General features: G+C 40.0%; 1 protein-coding gene across 4 annotated transcripts in view; it reads right to left on the bottom strand.

Moving 5' to 3' along the window:
* LOC106085266 (protein FAM13A) overlaps window positions 1-21,765 on the bottom strand; it is a 186,542-nt gene that overhangs the window by 116,874 nt on the left and 47,903 nt on the right. The window lies entirely within an intron of this gene.

Below are 21,765 nucleotides of genomic sequence, written 5' to 3'. Positions count from 1 at the left end.
AGCCTGTTTTTTGTAGGGCTTTTTAAGCACTTAACAGCAAAAAAGGAAATTTTGAAAATCGGACCATAAATGCGTTTTGACAGAAGATATTTCTATCCGTTCCAAAAATGACAGACTTTTTTCCACTTATTTTTTTCCCCCATCCCACTGTGCGTCGCCTTTCGAGACTTATCTCGAAGAATTAGTTCACATGTCCTTTGAACTTTGTACGATAGTTCCAAGTCTTGCAGGTTCGTCTTCTTTAGAATTCTCTGTGACATGGTACCCAGAACACATGAATTTTGAACTGTTCAGTCATATTAAATTACAATTCTGTGGCAGTCAATGCCGGCCTTTGAATTCAGAAATATAATCTAGAGATTTTAGGGTTGCCTGGTTGTATTTATCAAACATAAAAGTGCACATTCAGCGCTTTTAAAGCCCGAAACAGCTGTTTAAACATTCAAAACCCTATCTCCATCAAAGTGAAAAAGTGATTCAAACATTGACTTGAGCACGAAGAACATCAAACCATTTTCAATGACAATTGTTTTTTTAATGCGGAACCCGAAACATAAACTGATGAAATGACATTGACGCATACAGAATTCATATTCTACGTGCTTTTATTCATTTATCTATAATCATCAACCCACTGTGCAAGTGATAGTAATATCTTGAAGAAAGAAAAACTCGCATATTCAACATCTCTTCCCAGTGGAATATTTCGTTTTTTCATTGTTGATGTTTTTTTTATAACAAAAGAGTTGTGATCTACACAAATTAATGAATTTATTGACAAAACGTTAATTTAAATTTTATATTGTTCATTGAGTTTAACATTTTATCGCGCTACAATGTCTTGGCTGAAAGCAAGTGAATTTATGAAGCGGCGGAAAAAAAAACATTATACAGATAAAATAAACAAATGAAGTTGTATGAATGTAGATGGGGGTAGTGACATCACGCAAATTTTCAGTTCCGCTCGTAAATATTTTCTTGTTGTGTGGTGAGGCCGCTAGTTGGCCTTATGTCGACTTTTTTTCTCTAATGTTGCATCGCCAATCACGAGATTTTATTCAGCTAAAATTGTTTTGCAAAAAAGCAATGATCAATTTATATACCAAGTGATTTGCGTTTAGTCTTTAGAGACGGCATCATAAGACATCGCATGTTGGGCAATTATTTTCTTTGTTATTTCCATTATAAAATTAAATTGCCAAAAATGTTTGAATTAATTAACATTGTATTCAATAGTAAAAACAAACTGACTGACAGACTGACTTACTGCTTTCCAGAATTAGGGAGGAATTATTTATTGTTTTGTTGAAGAATTATGAGGCGTGTTTTTGTTATATGCTAAACAAAGCTGTCAATCATTTGAAATAGTGTATTTATAACTATATAGGAAGTTGGAAAAGTCTAAATGCGCAATTGAAGGCCACCGCAGCGCTGAGGTTAGCATGTCATCCTATGACGCTGAACGCCTCGGTTCGTACTCTGGCAAGAATATCAGAAAAAAAAATTTTTCAGCTGTGGTTATCCCCTTCTTATGCTACCAGCTTTTGTGAGGTACTATGCCACGTAAAAACCGCTCCCCTAAGGTATCACTCTACGGCACACCGTACGGACTCGGGCGCAAAAAGAAAGTCCTTTATCATTGAGCTTATCATGAAATCGGTTAATAGCTTCCATATTAACCGATTTCCCGATTCTACTTCTTGAGCCTCTATAGGGCGCAATTCTTATCCGATTTGGCTGAAATGTTTCTTCAACGTACGTGTCAAATATGGTTTGATACGGTCCATAACCTTATGTAGCACCCACATAAACCGATATCCCGATTTTACTTCTTGAGCTCCTATATAACACAATTTTATCCGTTTTGGCTGAAATTTTGCGCTATAACATCCAAAACAAGTATGGCCCGAATCGATTCACTACCTGATATAGTTCCGATACCATGGCAATTTTTATCCATTATCCTCTATTTGCCTATAAAGAAATATCAAGCAAAGAACTTGAAAAAAAACGATCCATGGTGGAGGGTATACGAGCATAAGATTTGGCCCGGCCGAACTTAGCACGCTTTTACTTGTTTCGATCTGTATTTTCGTTTTCAGAAAACAAATTAACAAATTTTGTGTGCCTGTCAAGAGGCTCCCGGAGGACTTAGAACCTTCAAATGTTGCACATGATATCATTAAAACACCTCAGCTTTTTATATTTTAAAAGAGTTATCTATACCAGTTCTCAAACGGCAGATTTTTTAAATATTTTTTTTTCGATTCCACCCCATTGTGCATTGTCGGGTAAACGATGAGACCTTAGAGGAAAAACGGTAAACAGCAGAAATTTAGAATACATACCAAAGAATGGACCGGAGGAACCTTATCGCCAATACTCGAAATAGATACTAGCTCAATCTCACTATGAGTCCCTGCACGTTGCCAGAATACATTTCTATAGCTTCTTTATACGTTGACTTCTATAGAAATGATTCCGGGCCAGGGCTTCGGGATATACTATAAAGAACTAAGACTGGAATTGCCATGAAGGTTACCCGATCACTGTAATGTGTATCCAAGGAATATCATTACAATTAACAAGAAGAAGTGGCATGGGATAGCTGTGAGCACCACACAAGCTGGAACATTAAGGTCCGATCTGTGTGGGGTTCATTTCTGTCGCGAGAAGCTAAACTGTGAGCTACCGGGCTATCGGGCTCCGGCTCATGCACAACTTCTGAGTGCCTATGATGATCGTTATGACAAGGTTAGTGATTGGCGCCTTAAAATAACCAATGGGCACCTCGTTCCAGCAGCGATCGATTCTTTGGACCGAAACGAGTTTGCTCACCAACAGGAGCTTGATGAGGATCGCCACCCCCACATGAAAATGCAGCTACAACAACCACAACTAATACTTGACACTTGGCGAGTGAATACTTGAGAGAGTGTTGGCTTACGATATCTCATCATCATGATTTTTCACAATGACGATTTAACGATGTCCGTGTGTCTGTCCTTGTATCCGTCCGTCTGTTGTTATCACTCTACAGCCTTCAAAATTGAGATATCAAGCTTAAATTTAGCACAGATATATCTTTTTGATGCACGCAGGTAAAGTTCTTGAACGGGCCAAATCGGACCATATTTGTATATAGCTGCTTTATAGATCGATCTGCCGATTAAGGGTCTGCAGTCCACAAAAGCTTTACTTTTTATCCCATTTCGAAACTGTGAGTAGTTTTAGGCCTCCAGACTTCTGACCCAAATATGGTTCAGATCGGACTATATTTAGATATATGTAGATGCCATATAAACCAATCTGACGGTAAAGGGTCTGAATCCCATAAAGCTTTATTTATTACCTGATTTCGCTGAAATTTGAAACAGTGAGTTATTTTAAGCCTCCCGATATCTGACCTGAATATAGTTCAGATCGGACTATATTTAGATACAGCTGCCATTAAAAGCTTTATTTATTACCCAATTCCATACAAAGCGAATTTCTTGCATGATTTCGCTGAAACTGTTACTTGTATATGAATTCTCGGGATCTGGATCGGGATATAACTATGGATATAGTAGTGGAGTTATAATAAAGTAGGATGATTATTATATTCTTGGTGGTGGGTATCCAAAGTTTTCACTTGTTTTCTTCTTAGGGTGTCAAAATGGGCCTCCGAGTGAATATTTTGTGGTGGGCTACCCATTCAACCTAAACCCATCGCTTTGCTGTCGTTTGCAAAAACCGAAATATCACACGACGTGTGCTTCACGACACGTTACTGTCTAAATGGAAAATTTGCTAAAAGACTAAAGGTTTTAAGCTTGGTATAATTAAGAAGGGTAAAGACATTAGTCCAACAAGAAAGAAATCAACTATACAACCCTGCGAATATGGTGGCGAAAATTCCCGCTAGGTTTCAAATTTCTGCACACTGGCAAATTGACCTTCTAGTTTTTATTTCCATTATCATGTGTAGTTTAAATATAAATTAAAACAATAAAAATATGAAATAGAAACAAAATGTGAAAGCACTTTAAAATCCAAACTAACCATATGAAGTTCTAGTGGTATTTTAATATTTCTCCGCAATTGGAAAATTCCATCAGCTGGGCTAGTGACTTTACCTTGTAATAATTTGTTTCAAGTATCGAATTCAGCAGCAGCTGTAAGGACATTGGGAAGGAGGAAATTACAGAATACCAGCTGAGTTCATGGGGAATGCTCACTGGCAAGTGGAATGAGTTAATGTTTAGCTTGTTATTTCTTTAATGGCTTGCTTACATTAGCGGATGTGAAATTCGCCAGTTATTAGGTTCTTTAATGCGATCTGGCTGGTTCAACAGTAGCAACTAGAGGGCGTCTTCCTACTCTTGTTCCTGTGGTATCACAATGAACTAAACTATCTATGCGAATCTGCAGATTGTCACTTAAACCTTACCTTACCCAACAGATGACAGTTTGCAACTACATATGATTAGAAATAGAAATGGTATACAAAGTTGGAGCATATACTACTACTCGCTATATGTGCATGCCTTAACTGTCCATATATTTTCTCTGTTCTAAAAATAGAAAAAAATAAACCGCATTTCATACTTCATCTCAAACCAAACCTGCTGTTTAAATGCTCACAAATAAAAAAAAACGAAACAAGAAATGTTCTGATTCCGATAAGGTATTAATTGTCACAATAAAACAGATGGTCAAACTTGAGTTTTATATTTAAAACAAATGAATTTTATGTGCTCGTCGCCCAAACACATTTAGAAAATTAACGGTGATGGATTATTTCCGATTGGCAATGCGAAAAAAACCCAAAATCACATATGCACGAGTAATGAATTTATTTTTATTTCCCCAATAGCCATTGTAAAAGGATGAAATCGATTGTGATCATTACAGTGTTGGGCCATGAATGAGATCATCTCTGAAAGTATGATGGTAAAAGTGATAATTTGGGAAACTTTTCTGAGCCTTTTAACTTTTGGGGGTTCCCAAACCGCAGTAAATAACCTTCTGGCTGTTACAAATAAGTGCAATACCCTATACCATATCGATTGTCTTATATATTTTGGCAGACATTTTCACCAAACAAGAGACTTTTTAGCCGTGTGGCTACCGGGGAATAAAATACAATCAGCATACAATGTTTGCTACTACTAGCACAATTTTTTTGTGAATGTTATCACTTTTAATAAATCTTATTGCAAAAGTTTGACTTAAAATAAAAATTTATACCCAGCCCACTCCGCATATTGTTGTTGTTGTTTACTGTACAAAATACTCTTAAAACTGGTAAATCATACGGCCTCGCTTGAGTTTATCAAATTTTTTTGCTATTCTTCCGAGTTGACACTCACTGTGTGTTCGAGGAGTAATGCTGTTTTCCAAATAAAATAAAAACATATGGATGTACCTATGTGTGTGCGTACGTAAGTGTACAAAAGCAAAAAACAAAAAAAAAAACATAAACTAATTTTAACTAGTTTTGGATATTTTTACGCAGTATCTTTAAAATTTCCAAAATAAACACGTTACTCCCTGTTCTTCTTCTCCTGCGGTCTCTTGATTTTAACTCTATTTTTGCAAGCACTCAATGCCACTGATGTTAAATGATGCGGCAACATGTGTTGACAGTGTTGTCAACGCTGTCGTCTAAGAAAACGCTTTTATCGAAAAATTAATGAAGCAATGGCTATGGAGTCCGTGCGTAGTGAACCAAATTTTGGATGTCAGACATTTATGTACAAATTCTGAACTATTCCGACAAGATCATAACGAAATCGTTCCGAAATCTGTTTAGTTTTCTGAGGAATTTTTTTCCGATAGTTCTGAAAGAGGTGTGAAAGATTTCTGAATGTCTTGTCGTAGGATTTTTTTTGGAATTTTTCGTCGGACAGTTCGAAAGGAATTCTGAACGATTTCTAGAGAGCTTGCATGTAGGATTTTTTTCGATAGTTCTTAAAGAATTCTGAAAGACATCTGATCTTAGTCCGACAGTTCTGATGGAATTCGAAACGAATTATTAACTCTGTGTCTTTTTTTTGGTCTTTTTTTGTGCCACATTTGTGGCACATTTTTTTTACCGGTAGAAGTTTTTACCGACAAATCGGAATGTTGTCAAATATTTTTGTCTTTTTTTTGTGCTTGCGTGTTTGATTTTAATGGAATGTTCAAGAGCATATTTGCAATTTCAACCGTAGGAAAACACATCCGAATACTACAATATAAGAATTCTTTCTGAATAAAATTTAAAGATAGAATCTCTACTTTGAAGTTTTGGTTCTCTGGCTCATTTCATTGTTAAAATTTTACGAATAAGGATTAATCTTAAATTTTTGGCCAAATTGTTTTTCAGTGTATGTACGACATGCTGATATAAGCAGAGCGGACACAGCTTGTAATTGAAGCTGTGATACATCAACAGGGCGTGGCGATTTAAAGGAGTCGAATTTTTTTATCGCCACAATTTCCCCAACAATTTCCGACGAACGTATATTCGTGACTACCTTTTCTGGGACCACGTTGTCTGTTTGAGAGTTTTCCGCAAAATATGTGTCAACAAGCAGATGTTCACCCAGGATTTGTTCTGAGCCTTCTCAGCTCGCCTTTATATTTCCTTAGCATAGCCTTATTCAACCTGTTGAAGAATTTTCTGCAGCACTTCCTTAGACCAACCAGTTCTAGGGTCCACCATGGCGGTCTCTGTTTGCCCCTTTGGTTTGGTTCTAGGACATGCTGACACAAGTAAGCCATTCAGGCCCTTCATGGTCCTCTTGACCATTATGTCGATGTCCTCGGCAGTTTCCATGGCTCTCGAACATTAACATTAAACAATACAAAAAAACAGGATCCATGCTAAACTACGAAACTCCATCACAACCTATACTGAAGACTGGCTAATAGGCCATTGTAACCTCCTTACCCACCATGATCATCTTTTCCTTCTTTTCTATCTCAATGACCCCTAACACCGCTCTAAACCACACAACTTCCCTCACCTTACTTCAAAATTCAATAAAAATTTTCTGACAACAAAATTTTATAATAAAATCCTCTTTAACGACAAAATGTCAATGCCATTTTCTCTAAAAAAATGTCAATGCCATTTTCTCTAACAAAACTTCAATGCAGTTTTCTTTAACAAAATGTTAATACCATTTTCTATAACAAGATTTTAATGAAACTTTCTCTAAAGAAACCATGGTTAAAAAAGCTTTTTTAAAAATAAAATTAAATTAAGTTTTCTCTATGGAAAGAATTGAAAGAATTTTTCCCTCAAGAGTACCTATTAATGACAAACTTTCATTTAACCACATTGCGTCTAATTTCACCAAAAGCGCTAAAATAACAGATCTACTCAAGACATAGGCAACACTGTCACAAAGAAGTTTGAATAGAAAGCGTGTGTGGATTCCCGCATAGGGGACCACTCCAATCCCAAAAAAAAGAACAAGAAAACACCAAAACAAGTAACTTGAGCAAGCCTATGGTTTGGCATGGACAGGCACACCAAGTTAGGCTACGTAATTGTACGACGTAATTCAATTCGCGAAATTCGGGAGGCAGGAAAATGAACAAAAACAAAAATGGTCCCTGTGTGGCGGACAACAAACTGGTGAAATATTTAGCATTCCATCAAGGTACGCTGGTAATCTTCTTAGTGAATTCCCACCCAATTTCTCTGTGCACAATTCCCTCTTGGTGTGTCAACATTTCCAATTTGGTTGTATTTTGTTCTCTTTTTGTGAGTGTTTATAGAAGAAATGCATGGTAAGAGATTTACGGGGTGTATCTCTTATCTCGCATAAATAAATTTGTGTGTGTGTGTGTGTGTGTGTTAGTGCATGTGTGTTGGGTTGTGCTGTTTGTTTACTCCATTTCGAAAGACTTTTTGTGGGGAAACCTACGAAATTCACCGCACACCGCTTTCCACCTCAGCAAATGTGAGTGAATGAAGCCCGCGTCATTCACAAAAGCCCAAAGAGGGTTTCGACCGTGGCATGAATTGTGTGTTTATTTGCTGCCATATTTGGTGGTGTATAACATGTATGGGTGAATGGATAGATGGATGGATGGATGAAGTGTGAATATAAACGCCAGAATCACCGTGGTTAAACACAAAAAAGTGACTTCCATTCATAATTGCACAGAAAATTTGTTTATTTACTTCATTCTCTATTCTAGAATTGTTGTTTACCCTAAAAGCCTCGAATATTTCGGTGTAGCATTGGGAATGATATGAAACTATGTTGAAATACGTACATAGGTACCTAAACTGTATGGAAGTAATCTAAATTTCAGAAACAATTCACTTTTGCTCGACATATATTCAGTTTTTGCCTTGACTATTGCCCTAAGTCGGCAAAAACACGAGTCACAAGCTGCACGAATGTAATCTGGAGGTATTTTGGCAAATTCCCGTACAATGACTCTCTTCAGCGCATCAATACTGGCATATTTTTTTAAGTCCTTACCTTGCTCGACTCGGAGGAAGACTTGGGCAAGATACTTTGAATTATCCAATCATAGAAGACATTGACGACAATGTCAATAGGATTAGGATGGAAATAGTGTGGTCTTTTGAAGATTATTGTCCTCTTCGAGAAAGAAATTCTGCCCAAGAAAACCCATGCGTGATCAGGGAGATTCGCAACACTGACCAATTTAATGGGATGTCTGATGCACACGGTCACCGTGGCGCAGAAGTTGGCATGTCCGCCTATGACGCTGAACGCCTGGTTCTGAATCCTGGCCGGAACATCAGGAACAAATTTTTTTTTCAGCGGCATTAAACCGGATCTTTAGAGGCAGGATAAACCATATGCTAAAGAAAAGGCGGATAAATTATGGATCTCATGACATAAAGATAAGGAAGAGGATGGCACCGAACTCGACAAAGGAGACATTTCATCGCAAGGGGCATTTTATTATGGCGGACCACCATAAACAACCTATTGCAGAAGGGGATTTTAACCTGTCTGCTTCGCTAGATGTTATACTTCTAGGGATCTCATCTCTTACCTCGCAAAGAAGACCAATTCGACGCACCACGTTTTCTCAGTAGACCGACATCGATATCTGATAAAGTCAAATACTTGGGAGTGATCTTGGACAGGAAATTCAATCGGAAGTGTCACATTCAGGAGCGTACAAGAAGGCTCACAGATTTTGGGCATTATGTAAATGGGCCGTAGACTCAAAAAGTGGCCTGAATCCGAGGATGGTTCACTCAGTAGTTTTGTGGACTGCGATGGAGAAAAAGTGTCTGACATGCTGCCTTGGCAATGTCGAGGCGATGAGTACCACGTCCACCAGGGCACTGGAGACTTTTCTAGATATCCGGCCCATAGAAGTGCAGATAAAGCATGATCCACCACTGCGGACTAAAGGCGATGGGAGAATGGATAGAGGAAAGATGGAAGTTACACCATCGGGGTATAGTCTAGGCGACGATAAGAATCCCGGAAGGAATGGAAGATAATTCTTAATTACCTACGGCGACAGTTGAGGTCGAGTGCGAGACACTGGTCCAGCGGCACAGTTTTGAATTGCCTGACTATAATACGATCATGCAGGCGAAGTTCCGGGCGATCACGGATTGGATGGATAGTGCGGTATTAACGTTTAATGTTAACACCTTTACGAACAGTAAACTGGCCATCAAGGCAATATCAACCAGGTCTGTGGGGTCACGAACAGTCTTGGAGTGGAAGAAGGAGATTGACGCCTTCTCTGAGGATGGCGCAATCCGCATCGTTTGGCTGCCGGGCTATAACGGAGTAAAGGGAAATGAAAAAACAGACGATTTGGTATTAAAAACCGGGCACAGTCCAAATTAAGGGCGTGGGCGACAAACGCCTGAGTAAAGCTTTGGAATATCGAACCGGACGGTAGGACGACGAAAATCCTATCGGAAGATCCGAATCGCGAGAAGATGATGCTATTACTGAAAAGAAGGAAGGAGGAGGTTGGTTTTGCATTCGATATCATAACAAGACACATAGGAATACGAGCTCACTTATGCAAAATAGGTGGGGCAAGTAATTACACGGCTTTCGGCTTACGGACACCGATACTTAGATGGGAACACAATACCAGACATAAACCGACCTAGGGGCGTGGAAAACAATTAGGAATTTTGTTAGTAATACAGAATTTCAGAAGAATGAATAAGCGCCAACTAAGAAGTCTTTTGAAGGCGATCACTGTTCTACACGCAAACCAGGATGACCAAAAGCCCAATGGAAAGATCGAGCGATGAAAGACATTTCGAAACTTAAAATGTAGAGCGCTCAACAAGCCGATTGCTGGAGAATGGCAAATTGAAAATCCTATGTATGTACGTAATGAAGGCCATCGTAGCGCAGAGGTTAACATGCCCTCCTAAGACGCTGAACGCCTGCGTTCGAATCCTGGGAGAAACATCAGAAAAAATTTTCAAAATTGGTAATATTCTCATAATGCTGGCGACATTTGTGAGTTACTTTGCAATATAAAAACTTCTGCCCACAGAGGTGTCGCAATGCGGCACGCCATTTGGATTCGGTTGTAAAAAGAATGACCCTTATCATTAGCATTGAGCTTAAACATGAATCGAGCAGCACTCATTGATATATGAGAAGTTTGCCCCTGTTCCTTAATGGAATGTTCATGATAAGGGGCCTCCTTTTAAAAGGAGGCTCCTTATAATTGAGCTTAAACTTGAGTAAGACAGCACTCATTGATATGTGAGAGTGCTGTTCCTTAATGGAATGTTCATGGGCAGATTTGCAATTTGCATTTTTGCTTAGTTTGGGGATTTCTACTCTCATTATTGATAAGAGACTAGGAATTGATCGCACAAAGCTTTCAACACATACGAAAAAACAATTAATTAATTAATATTATTTATATTGCTCAATTCTCTGCTAAATATGCTGTTAATCTTTGGCACTTGGAACACTTCAAATGTTCCATTGTAATTTTCAGCAAATATGATGTGAATTTCAATGACTCAATAAACCACCAGCCATCCCGTTCACGGGTCAAATACTCTGAAATAGATTCGCCGCCGTTATGTCAACCTATAAAGCAACAACAATAACACTGATAAGATGTGGCCAAATGGAATTTAAGCTATTTATAGCGACTGCCTACAATAAATGCTATTTACAGCAATCAAAGAACAATGTGAACAAAAATACAATTGATATCGAAAACTATTTTCTGATTTTCAAAAAAAAAGAACAAACAATATGGTGTTGTGACTCAATTAGAACGATACCAGGCGAACAATGAGCATTGCAACAATACATTACGTCAATTAAAAAAAACAAGTAAGAGCGTGCTAAGTTCGGCCGGGCCGAATCTTATATACCCTCCACCATGCACCGCATTTGTCGAGTTCTATGCGCGGTATCTCTTTTTAGGCAAACAAAGAATATTGAATAAGAACTACTATGCTATTGGAGCTATATCAAGTTGTAGTCCGATTCGGAGCATAAATTAATGCTGAACATTGTAGAAGTCATTGTGCAATATTTCAGTTCATTCGGATAAGAATTGCGCCTTATAGGGGCTCAAGAAGCAAAATCGGGAGATAAGTTTATATGGAAACTGTATCAAGCTATTGATCGATTCAGACATGTATTTTGAAGGTCATGAAAGAAGCCGTTGTACAAAATTTCAGCCAAATCGGATAAGAATTGCGCCCTCTAGAGGCTCAAGAAATCAAGATCCCAGATCGGTTTATATGGCAGCTATATCGGGTTATATACCGATTTGCGCCATACTTAGCACAGTTATTGAAAGTCATAACAAAACGCCTCATGCAAAATTTCAGCCAAATCGGATGAGAATTGCGCGCTCTATTAGCTCAAGAAGTCAAGATCCAAGATCCGTTTATATGACAGATATACCAGATTATGAACCAATTTGAAACATACTTGACACAGTTGTTGGAAGTGATACTAAAACACTACGTGCAAAATTTCAGTCAAATCGGATGAGAATTGCGCCCTCTAGAGGCTCAAGAAGTCGAGGCCCAAGATCGGTTTATATGGCAGCTATATCAAAAATTGGACCGATTTAAAATACGCTTTGCGCAGTTGTTGGAAGTGATAACAAAACACCACGTGCAAAATTACAGCCAAATCGGATAAGAACTGAGCCTTCAAAAAGCTGAAGAAGTCAAGACCCATGATCGGTTTATGTGACAGCTATATCAAAACATGAACCGATTTGGCTCATTTACAATCCCAAACGACCTACACTGATAGAAAGTGTTTGTGCAAAATTTCAAGCGGCTAGCTTTACTCCTTCGAAAGTTAGGGTGTTTTCGACAGACAGACAGACGGACAGATGGACAGACGGATGGACGGACAGACAGACAGACGGACAAAAGGACGTGACAATCAAGAATATATATACTTTATGGGGTCTCAAACGCATATTTCGAGGTGTTACAAACAGAATGACGAAATTAGTATACCCCCATCCTATGGTGTAGGGTATAAAAAACACAAAAGCCACCAAATCTATAGTCCAAAATGCAGTTTTTTCAAAGCCAAATGTGAAGTACAAGCAATGCACTTGCCAAGAGGTAATATGCATTTAATGGCAAGGATTGTGTTTTTATTTGTGGAAAAAACCAGAGGTTTATGCAAATCAGCAGACCAAATTGTTGTCATAAAAAGTAACAGCGGTTGTGGCAGGGAAACGCTTGAAGCTTCCAACTGCAAGAGTTTGTTGTAGCATTTATGGCGTTATTGTTTGGTATTTTGGTAATAAATTAACTCTGACAGAGGTCTCACCACACCACACTAAGTAAGAACGGTAAAGGGATTCATTCAATGAAGCAACATAGACACAAACTCATACTAGGCACCTGCTTAATACGACAATATAACCATAGAAGTATTATAGGCTAAATTTGTACTTAATTTACATAAAATATTAGAGGTGAGTACGACCCTGAAGATGAAGCAAACTAGGTTTATTGAAGCAATAGATAATTTAATGTCTTTTGTGTAGCTTACATTACGCCATAGGCTTATTCTAGGAAGTCATTATGAAGCAATCATTACACTGTGCAACAGATTTATGTGCTTTATTTGAAATGAGGTAGGGTAGTTAGTAGCACCACAGTGTATCACTTACATAAAGATTAGGCCACTTGGTTGTCACCCGATAAGGTTAGGTTAGGTTTAAATGGCAGCCTGCCATCAGACTCACTTAGGTTAGGTTAGGTTGAAAAGAGCGTGCAGATATTAATCCGCCCTATGCCACTATGGACATACACCTAAACCAGTAATCGGCTTGCCGTGCGCTCTAAAAACTATTGGGTTGCCCAAAAAGTAATTGCGGATTTTTCATATAGTCGGCGTTGACAAATTTTTTCACAGCTTGTGACTCTGTAATTGCATTCTTTCTTCTGTCAGTTATCAGCTGTTACTTTTAGCTTGCTTTAGAAAAAAAGTGTAAAAAAAAGTATATTTGATTAAAGTTCATTCTAAGTCTTATTAAAAATGCATTTACTTTCTTTTAAAAAATCCGCAATTACTTTTTGGGCAACCCAATATAAAGTAACATCTAAAAAAAAATTTAAGTTAGGAATTCCGTGCTACTTACAAAATCCTTAATTGTTTTCAATCTGTCCGGACAATGACAAAGGAAATGCTCCAACATCACATCATCTTCCCCGCATGCCCTACACATGCTATCACTTGCCGCACCGATTTTACATAAGTGAGCTCGTAGTCCTATGTGTCCCGTTATGATACCAATAGCTATACTGACATCCTTCTTGCTTCCTTTCAGTAATAGCCTCGTCTTCTCATGATCTGGATCCCCCCATAGGATTTTCGCCGTCCTACCGACCGTTTCGCTGTTCCACAATGTTGAATGCGCATTCGTCGCCCAAGGCCCTAACTCGGACTGAGTCGACCCGAAAGGCTTCGGGTTAACCAAGTTTATTGACGGCAGTCCTCTGGCCTTCAACGCCAAATCGTCTGCCCTTTCATTTCCCCTTACTCCGTTATGGCCGGCACCCAAACGATGCGGATTTACCCATCCGCAAAGAAGGAGTTAAAATCCTTATTACATTGCAAGAATGTTCATGACCGTCCTGGTTGTTATTGCCCTTATGGCAATTTTACTGTCGAAAAGATGTTCACACTCGAGGTCCTCGCGTTAACACCACACTAATTAACGCATTCCGTGATCGCCCGGATCTCCGCGTGCAGGACCGTATTATGGTCAGGCAGTCTAAAATAGATCTAAGTTCCTGGGTCCTCAATGTAAATCCCCAGGCCCACTCTGTCCTCTAGATTTGATCCATCCTGTGTAACATGATCTTACAGATGGCAATACTAGGACACCATGAATCCAAGACTTTGCCACTGGCAGCAGTGCCTCGCACTCGACTTCAAGGTTCATCTCAGGTATCCAATCAGAAACATCTTCCCTTCCTTCCAGGTTTTCTATCGTCGCCTCGATTATACCGCGATGGTATTAGCTGCTCCCATCCTCAATCCATTCTCCCATCGCCTTAAGTCTCATAGCCGCAGTGGCTGCCTCACACTTAATCCGTATGTCAATGGGTCCGACATCTAGAATAGTCTCCGGTGCTCTAGTGGGCGTGGTCCTCATCGCTCCGCCTATTCCAAGACAACATGTTCTCTGAACCTGTTGTATGGTCCTTATGTTGCACCTTTTCTCCATATCAGTCCACCAAACTACTGAGGCGTAAGTAGGTATTGGTCTAATCACGCTCCTGTAGAACCAGTGGTTTATCCTAGGATTCAGGCCCCGTTTCGAGCCTAAGGCCCGTCTACATAGTGCCCAAAATCTGTGAGACTTCTCAGTATGCTCCTGAATGTGACACTCCCAATTCAGTTTCCTGTCCAAGATCACACCTAATTATTTGACCTTGTCAGATATCGAAATCGTCTTATTGAGGAAACGTGGTGCGTTAAATAAGGCTCACTTAGACGTTTTCGTCCATTGTGATACCTCAAGAACAGAAGAAGGAAGATGCCTTTTAGTTCTTACCGTTGAACCACCCAGAACGCTTTAAAAAGCCCAATAACTTGCGAATGTTCACATCCGCTAAATCAGACAGGAGTTCTCAATTCTTTGAGAACCTAAAGTGGAACTCATTCTGACTGCTAGTGCGGGACACACACACACAGAAGGTGTTCTGTAGTCTCTTCTTCTTCGATGTCCTCACAGCTTCTGCAAAAGTCGTTGCTGGCAACCTTCAGTCTGTCAGCATATCTGTTCTAGCCAATGACAGCAAAGCGGAATGCTCACAGCCTCATCTCTTTGACCATCTGTCATTCGTTGTCCATCGGGTCTGGTCTTGATTCCAGTATTCCTGGAAGATTCCAGTATCCCTGGAATGTGTAGGATAGTTCCTATTCTCGCAAGCTCATCCGCTTTACAATTCCCTGGGATATCTCTGTGGCCCGGCACCCAGAACAGTTGAATTGTGAACTGTTCAGCCAACTCGTGTAGAGATCTGCGAAAGTCGAGGGCCGTTTTTGGGTTCAGAAATACGCTCTCCAGGGATTTTATGGCTGTCTGAGAAGATATTTATGCCAATCGTCGTTATGATATTATATGTTAGCCATTCCAAAACTTGCTTAATTGCAAGGATCTCTGCTTGATCTCTCTTCGATATGACCAGTTCTAGATCTTTAGAGTACACCCCAAAGCCCACCAGGTCGTTTAATTTAGAACCATCCGTATAGAAGTCGATGTAACTTCTGTTACCAGGGATATCGTAGTTCCAATCGGTTCTATCAGGAATAGTGGTGCAGTAATTTTTATCAAAAAGCGGCTCAGGTGGGGTGTAATCCACACCGCCACATGACCAAAGAGAAAGCTTCCTTAACCTCACGGCAGTGGTCGCTGCAATTTGTCTAGCCATAAAGTCCAGAGGCTTTAGATGTAGCATTAAATTCAGTGCATCAGATGGTGTCTACCTCAGTGCGGCTGTGATGCACAAACAAGCCATCCTTTGGATCCGGTTAAATATTAAGCAGTAGGTGGACTTTTGAAGCGCCGTCCACCAGACCACAACACCATATAGCATAATAGGTCTGACAACTGCAGTATATACCCAATACATGACACGCGGTCAAAATCCCAAACTTTTGCCAATGGCTCTCTTGCAAGTGTATAGGACAAGAGTTGCCTTTCTTGCCCTTTCCAAAATGTTGGATTTGAAGTTAAATTTCCTGTCCAGCAAAACACACAGGTATTTTGAGCTTTCTGTCAATATTTCAGCCTTAACAAGATATCCTCGTCCTTATACTTAACCCAGTCTTCAAAAGAACCAACTAAAATGTTGCATAGTGTTATGGTCGATAAGACAATCAAACATCTTCCATTAGATTTGCCTTAAAGACATATATCAACATTTCCTTCAAAAGAAAGACCTACGTCAAACAACAAATGTTATTCAATTCAAAGGAAATCGTGAAAATCCAATACAATGCCTAAGGACATGATAAAATTAACATTAACTTGGAAAACCAACAAAACCATTCCACCTCCTTTTTGCTTAAGGACAATCGAAAACGTATGCGAATGTTGCCTACTTTTTGGCGCCATACAACGTCACAGTTAAATAGCCTACTTTCAAGCATTCGAGTTCAATAGACTGACTGTTACATATTATACGCCTTGTCTTGCTTGCTCGTGGTGCGTGCGCCTCATATTCATTACGACCGCAAAGAATTTAGGTCAAAGCAAATGAAATATTCACTTTTTTCAACGTCATTACAACAAGTTGTAAATGAAAGCAAGAAAATACTCGTGCTCGTAAAGTACAAGCCAACAAAAGCAAAAAAAAACACAAAAATTAAAAAAAAAAAAAACCTAACAGCAGCCAGGTGTTTTTGCTGGCAATGCTACTACTGCTTTGGGGGTTTATAAATAATGCATTGATCTTTCATTATTTGCTTATAATTAAAACTTGATGAAGTGTATGGGGATATTTGTGAGTGTGTGTGCGTGTGAAATTCAACATCAATGGCATGCCATTGCGCTTTTGGCCAAGTGCAGGTAGGTAAGGCAAAGTTTGAATGTGTGTGTTGAAAGCAATTTATAAATTTGTAATGTAATTAATAACTCTTTTTATTATGACATATCATCTCTCTATTTTTATCTACTAACAATTCAATTAGTTCAAGGTAATATCAGATGTTTGGAGGCGACATGCACAAGCCAAAACAAAAGTTAATGACATGTTTGTCACTGTTGAAATGGTTGTAGTGCAAATTTTTTCTTAGCTTTGCATTACAGTTATAAAACAATTGTGTTTATCTTTGGATACATTGAAAGTCTTTCATCAGAGCCAGCTGGAATTTGTAGATTGTGATGCCAAAGCACGAAATTGCACCCAAAACGAAAATAAGCCCCAAACTATTGGGTTGCCCAAAAAGTAATTGCGGATTTTTTAAAAGAAAGTAAATGCATTTTTAATAAAACTTAGAATGAACTTTAATCAAATATACTTTTTTTACACTTTTTTTCTAAGCTAAAAGTAACACCTGATAACTGACAGAAGAAAGAATGCAATTACAGAGTCACAAGCTGTGAAAAAATTTGTCAACGCCGACTATATGAAAAATGGTGAATAATATATGGAGAACAGTAACAAAACATTGGGAACCTATTTTCGTCATTTTGGGGCATTTCTTCAAGCAGCCATTGGATCCAAGTAAGTTTTTCCTTAAGTAAATCCAAGTTTTTCAAATTTAATTTGGGGGTAAATAAAATGGGGGTTTATTTTCATTTTACTGTAGGGGCTTATTTCACTACATTTGGGCTAAAATATTCAGTTTATTACAGAAACCCCAAATTGGAGCACACCAGTGAAATGGCATTTTAAATGGTGAAAAACCAAAATTTTGCATTTTATCATAACAACATAAATATTTAAAAAAGAGCGCGGATTTGAAAATGCAACCCGCAGCCTTCAGTGCAGAAAAGCCCCTGGTCCTGATAAAATACAGGTCGAAGTCATCAAGCAGATAGCTGAAAAAAGACCGGAATTTCGTCTGAAAATGTTTAACCGGTGTCTATCGGAAGGCGGTTTCCCGCAAGTGTGGAAGAGACAACAGCTGGTGCTCATAAACAAGCCCAAATGTGATCCAACATCCCCTTTCTCATACAGACTACTATATATGCTGGATACGGCCGGCAAGCTTTTAAAGCGATTTATAAAGCCACGGATCCAGAAAGGCCATCATTGAGGGAGGTGGAACTTCAATCAGACAACATGCTTTACGGGCTGGATTGCCCACGATCGGAGCTCTCAGAGATTTGGTGGAGATAATGGAGGTGGCTAAGCAAAGGAACCACTACTCCAGGTCGATTGTCCTCTTGGCCACACTGGATGTGAAGAACGCATTCAATAGCCTCAGATGGTCTGACGTCCTCCAAGCGCTTAGATAAAAATAATGAGAAGTTACTTGCGTGACAGTGTGCTTATCTATATCTCTGGGGATGGAACGAGTGAATATGCGATCATATCAGGAGCGGCGCATGGATCCATACTCGGATCTTTGAAATGCCAGTTTTGATAGAATACTTCTAACCAACATGCCAGACGGAACCTCTCTAGTAGGACATGGTGACGACATAGTTCCTACCGTTGAACCATCCAGATCGCTTAAAAAGCCCAATAACTTGCGAATAATCACATCCGCTATATCAGACAGGTTCTCTAAGAAATGAGAACCTTCTGACTGCTAGTGCGGGATACACACAGACAAGGTGTTATATAGACTCTTCTTATTCGGTGTCCTCACAGCTTCTGCAAAATTCGTTGCTGGCAACCTTCAGTCTATCAGCGAGTTATCCCATTAGACAGTGAACTGTCATGACGGACACAATGACAGAGACGTCTCTTCTAGCCAATGACAGCAAAGCGGTAGACCTCTTAGTCTGAATTAGGCCACATAGTTTTGGAATGGTCACAGCCCACTCTTTTTGACCATCTATAATTCGTTGTCCTTCGGACTGGTCCTGAAAACTTTGCTTACATGTCGCTAGAGGCATACCCAAAGATTCCAGTATCCCTGGAATGTGTAGGGTAGTTCTTAGTCTCGCAAGCTCGCCCGCTTTACAATTCCCTGGGCTATCTCTGTGGACCAGCACCCAGAACAGGTGAATTCAGAACTGTTCAGCCATTTCGTTGAGAGATCTGCGACAGGTTAATCAACGCATCACCAGTGAAGGATTTGGTATATGGAGATTGTGGAACTGCTCAAGGAGGCCCCGCTTCTGTGGCTTTTGTTTATCAATACGATTTTAAGGTCCTTCGTGAAGCAAAATGAAGGTCGTTGCCTGCAATGATAATATCGTCATCATCGTAACTGAGATTTTAAGGTCCATCGTGAAGCAAAATGAAGGTCGTTGCCTGCATCGTCATCATCGTAACTGGCCGCTTTCGCGCTGCTATTACGGGGACGTTAAGGATGCTGTCCGGATTGGCGAAGGCCGATGGCTTGCCATATAACTCAGAGAGACTTAACTTGTACTTATCACCAGGAAGCGAATGTTGAGCGTTTCAGGTGAACTGTTCTGGATTTGCCACTCTATATGCGTTTCAAATACTTTGGCAGGATTTTTGACCAATTGGTTAACTGGAACGTGAAAAGAAACTTTGAGGGAACGAACAAAAAGAGACTGAACGCACTCAACTCACGGCGCAACTCTATGAGAAGGAGTTCGAGGATTAAACGAAGGATGTATGTCTGGGCATGTCTTGGGCAACTGTAGCCTTCGCAGGGCGATGAATGTAGAGGGTGCCACGCCTGTGCTGATCTCCGAAAAAGGATATTTATCGCATGGGGGCACCGGGGCAGGAATGTACATAAAATACCCTCTAATTAGTAAGTCTGTAGGCACAGAAGACTATGTCGATTGTCACAATCGCAATAGGCGACAAATTCTAAGAAGTTTAGCTAAAAAAACCCATGGCTCTAAAATCCAAATCGAGCCTCCGACAGACTCTGAAGTTTTCCAAATACAAAACTTTGTTGTTATAAAAGGAAGTTTTTAATGTAGACCCATGGTTTCTTGGGCAAAACATCTTTGAATTTGTCGTGGATAACGGTTTTTGACAACCGCTTGTTAAGTGTGAGCCCAGGCTCACATGGGCACTGGAGACTATTAAAAACATCCGTCCCAGTAGAAATACAAATTAAATGTGAGGAAGTCACTGCGGCTATGTGACTTAAGGCGATGGGAGGGATGGATAGATGATAAGAGCAGGTTACACCATGGCGGCATAATCGAGGCGACGATAGGAAACCTGGAAGAAATGGAAGAAGTTTCCGATCGGATTCCTAAGACGACACTTGGGGTCGAGTGCGAGGCACTGCACTCAGATTTACGGAACTCTGGCATTGCCATCATCCTACACAGACGGATCAAACCTAGAGGACAGAGAAGCCCAAAGGGTCTACATTCCGAACCCAGAGACTGATAACGGTGTTCCACTGCCCAACCACGATACGGTCCAGCTGGAGGAGATCCGAGAGATCACGGGATGGGTGAGGTGGTGTGGTGTTTATGCTAGGATTTCGAGTGTGAACATCCTTACGGACAGTAAACTGTCCATCATGACAATAACAACCAGAACGGTAAGGTCACGAATCGATTAGATTAACGCCTTCTCTGAGGATGGCGGAGTAAGCGGAAATGAAAGAGCAGACGATTTGGTAGTGAAGGCCAGAGGATTGGCGTCATTGAACATGGGTAACCCGTGGCTATTGGAGTCGACGCAGTTCGAGTTAAGGGCGTGGGCGACAAAGGTCGGTAGGACGACGAAAATCTTATGAGGAGATCCGTATCGTCAGAAGACGAGGCTATTACTGAAAGGAAGTAGGAAGGACACATAGGACTACACATAGCAAGTGATAGCATGTGCAGGGCATACGGGGAAGATGATGAGACGTTGGAGCATTACCTATGACATTGCCCGAGGTATCGCACTGCGGCACTCCGTTCGTACTCGTCTATAAAAAGGAGGTCCCTTATCACTGAGCTTAAACTTGAGCACTCATTGATATGTGAGAAGTTTGACTCTCTTCCTGAGTGGAATTTTCATCGGCAAATTTGCATTTTCAATAACTCGCCTTGTTATATCGAGTATCATAGGCATTCAGTATGAAAGCAAGAGCCGATGCCGCCCGGCCTCTCACTGAGACTATCCACTCGATATCACTGACAGTCTAAATCATTCCACTATCCGCAACCTGTGAACGTAGCTCTCAGCTGAGCCTCTCGTACGGACGACGAACACCACACAAATCGGAGCTCACGGTTCCAGTCCGTGTACCGGCACATGACTATGAGCATTGCAGGTAGTAATTTTGACGGGCATTCAGCTAGGCGCCCCGGTAGCTGAGTTGGTAGCGAGCTCGGAGTGCCAGTGCGGGGTGCGTGGGTTCGATTCCCACCATAGGCCTTGTGTGTTGCTATTGTGGTATCACAATAGACTTAAAATTTCCTAAGTGAGTCCGTAAACGACTGACACTCTTATCTACCCTAGCCGTGTAAAACTTCTCTTCACAGAGGTGTCGCTCTGTGGAATTTATCAATCAATGAGTATAAACTTGAAATGCACAGCACTCATTGAGTCACTGTTCTCTAACGGAATATTGATGAGAAAATTTTTAACAGTACATAAAATTTTAGAAAAAACGATACAAAAAAACTGATTTTTCTTAGATCTACATATCTTACTTTTAAGCTTAAAAATTAAATTGT

Source organism: Stomoxys calcitrans, chromosome 5, assembly GCF_963082655.1.
Source record: "Stomoxys calcitrans chromosome 5, idStoCalc2.1, whole genome shotgun sequence".
Classification (NCBI taxonomy): Eukaryota; Metazoa; Arthropoda; class Insecta; order Diptera; family Muscidae; genus Stomoxys; species Stomoxys calcitrans.
The sequence above is the reverse complement of the archived record's forward strand: the minus strand, read 5'-3'. Positions and strand labels throughout refer to the sequence as shown.